This window comes from Labrus bergylta, chromosome 13, assembly GCF_963930695.1.
Source record: "Labrus bergylta chromosome 13, fLabBer1.1, whole genome shotgun sequence".
Classification (NCBI taxonomy): domain Eukaryota; kingdom Metazoa; phylum Chordata; class Actinopteri; order Labriformes; family Labridae; genus Labrus; species Labrus bergylta.
Window position 1 is genome coordinate 8,247,953 of NC_089207.1, and position 2,500 is coordinate 8,250,452.

General features: G+C 37.3%; 2 non-coding genes across 2 annotated transcripts in view; both read left to right on the forward strand.

The window, feature by feature from the left end:
• Positions 1-920: 920 nt before the first annotated feature.
• On the forward strand, positions 921-1,039 carry LOC136181576 (5S ribosomal RNA). Its single transcript, XR_010667923.1, has one exon. It is a non-coding gene; the product is annotated as a 5S ribosomal RNA (ribosomal RNA).
• A 1,399-nt stretch (positions 1,040-2,438) lies between these two features.
• The window catches only part of LOC136182244 (5S ribosomal RNA), a 119-nt gene continuing 57 nt past the window's right edge, over positions 2,439-2,500 (forward strand). The window contains exon 1 of the ribosomal RNA XR_010668562.1: positions 2,439-2,500. This exon is cut by the window's right edge and continues 57 nt beyond it. This is a non-coding gene — a ribosomal RNA (5S ribosomal RNA).

Genomic DNA, 2,500 nt, shown 5'->3' on the forward strand with positions numbered 1-2,500 from the left:
TTTCAGAAGTTGACCATTTTGCATCGTCACTTTTACTGTGGATTTATTAAGGTTTTCAATACTGCAAACTTGTGAACAGTGAACAGCAGAAATAAGTTTAAATGTTGCATTAAGGCACACAAGATTTAGGATTATTATAGTAGCCTAAGCAGTGATTGATTAAGATACAAGGGACAACTCGAAATTATGTTTTTATCACCACTTACTTGTTTTGAGGTAATCTTGAATGACAAATGAATAAATCAGCCATTGCAATGTTTCATGTAGAAATCATAACCCTGTGGGGCATACATATTTGATCCCCTCACATTCTCCATTGTAACTAATCATTAAAAAAACAATCCTCCATTAGGAATCACAAAGGAACACTTACTAATTATATGAAAATTCATAATTATTACAATCAGTCCCTATATATGCTGTAGATGATCCCCAATCAAAATTCAGTGTAAGCTACTTTGTAGGAAAGTAGAAGCAATGATAGACAAATAAAAAAAGAACTGCAGTGCATAGCAGGAGGTTACAGCGTCCCCTGCTGGCTGAAGCAGGTATTAAAAGCTTACAGCACCTGGGATTCCCAGGCGGTCTCCCATCCAAGTACTAACCAGGCCAGTTTTGAAAGAGGGAAGTTAATCTTCACGGAATCGGTTTGTTCAATGTGTTTATCAGACGTTTGAACGTTCAGTTTGCCCGCAAGTCGTGAAACAAGTCTTAAAAACAAGCTGCAAGTCTTTAGTTAACTCCCAGTGTCAAAGTATTGCTGAATCTAGTAAGATTAAGTGTAAGTCTATCCATAGGCCCACACGTTTGAGTAGAAAAGTAATAAAATCAACTAGGTCATAGTCACTTGCTCTAATTTTGGCGAGGTGTTACTTTAAACCTAAGTATGTATAAATAACCCTTTAACAACCTGTTCATTCGCTTACGGCCATACCACCCTGAACACGCCCGATCTCATCCGATCTCAGAAGCTAAGCAGGGTCGGGCCTGGTTAGTACTTGGATGGGAGACCGCCTGGGAATACCAGGTGCTGTAAGCTTTTAATACCTCCTTTAGCCAGAAGAGGGCGCTGTTGCCTCACTAGTGGAGAAAGGACTGAGAGAAACAGGCCAGTGGAAAATGAAACATGATTTTATTTGGCAGTCTGTCCTCTTTTTTTTTGTTGCAATTTTCATCAATGTTTTCAGTGAGTATTAATACATATTACGCTCTCTGGAGGCTGTTTTCAAAGTTCAGTTTTACATTCAAAAAGTACATGTAGCCTACTTACGTAAGGACTACTGCATTAACATATTTTAATTACTTGTACTTAGGTTACTCTTTACTTCCCCACAACACTCTGGTAGCCATATTATACATTTGATTCAACTGGAAATATTCACCATCATTATAAATGTTTTCACATCAATAATAAACATTTACACCAAATCAGGAATTATTATAAATGATTACTATTAAGATTGAATTTAAAAAAAACCTGCAAACAAGTGATGCTTACTTATCAATCAATTGACGATTTTTCAGAAGTTGACCATTTCGCATCGTCACTTTTACTGTGGATTTATTAAGGTTTTCAATCCTGCAAACTTGTGAACAGTGAACAGCAGAAATAAGTTTAAATGTTGCATTAAGGCACACAAGATTTAGGATTATTATAGTAGCCTAAGCAGTGATTGATTAAGATACAAGGGACAACTCGAAATTATGTTTTTATCACCACTTACTTGTTTTGAGGTAATCTTGAATGACAAATGAATAAATCAGCCATTGCAATGTTTCATGTAGAAATCATAACCCTGTGGGGCATACATATTTGATCCCCTCACATTCTCCATTGTAACTAATCATTAAAAAAACAATCCTCCATTAGGAATCACAAAGGAACACTTACTAATTATATGAAAATTCATAATTATTACAATCAGTCCCTATATATGCTATAGATGATCCCCAATCAAAATTCAGTGTAAGCTACTTTGTAGGAAAGTAGAAGCAATGATAGACAAATAAAAAAAGAACTGCAGTGCATAGCAGAAGGTTACAGCGTCCCCTGCTGGCTGAAGCAGGTATTAAAAGCTTACAGCACCTGGGATTCCCAGGCGGTCTCCCATCCAAGTACTAACCAGGCCAGTTTTGAAAGAGGGAAGTTAATCTTCACGGAATCGGTTTGTTCAATGTGTTTATCAGACGTTTGAACGTTCAGTTTGCCCGCAAGTCGTGAAACAAGTCTTAAAAACAAGCTGCAAGTCTTTAGTTAACTCCCAGCGTCAAAGTATTGCTGAATCTAGTAAGATTAAGTGTAAGTCTATCCATAGGCCCACACGTTTGAGTAGAAAAGTAATAAAATCAACTAGGTCATAGTCACTTGCTCTAATTTTGGCGAGGTGTTACTTTAAACCTAAGTATGTATAAATAACCCTTTAACAACCTGTTCATTCGCTTACGGCCATACCACCCTGAACACGCCCGATCTCGTCCGATCTCGGAAGCTAAGCAGGGT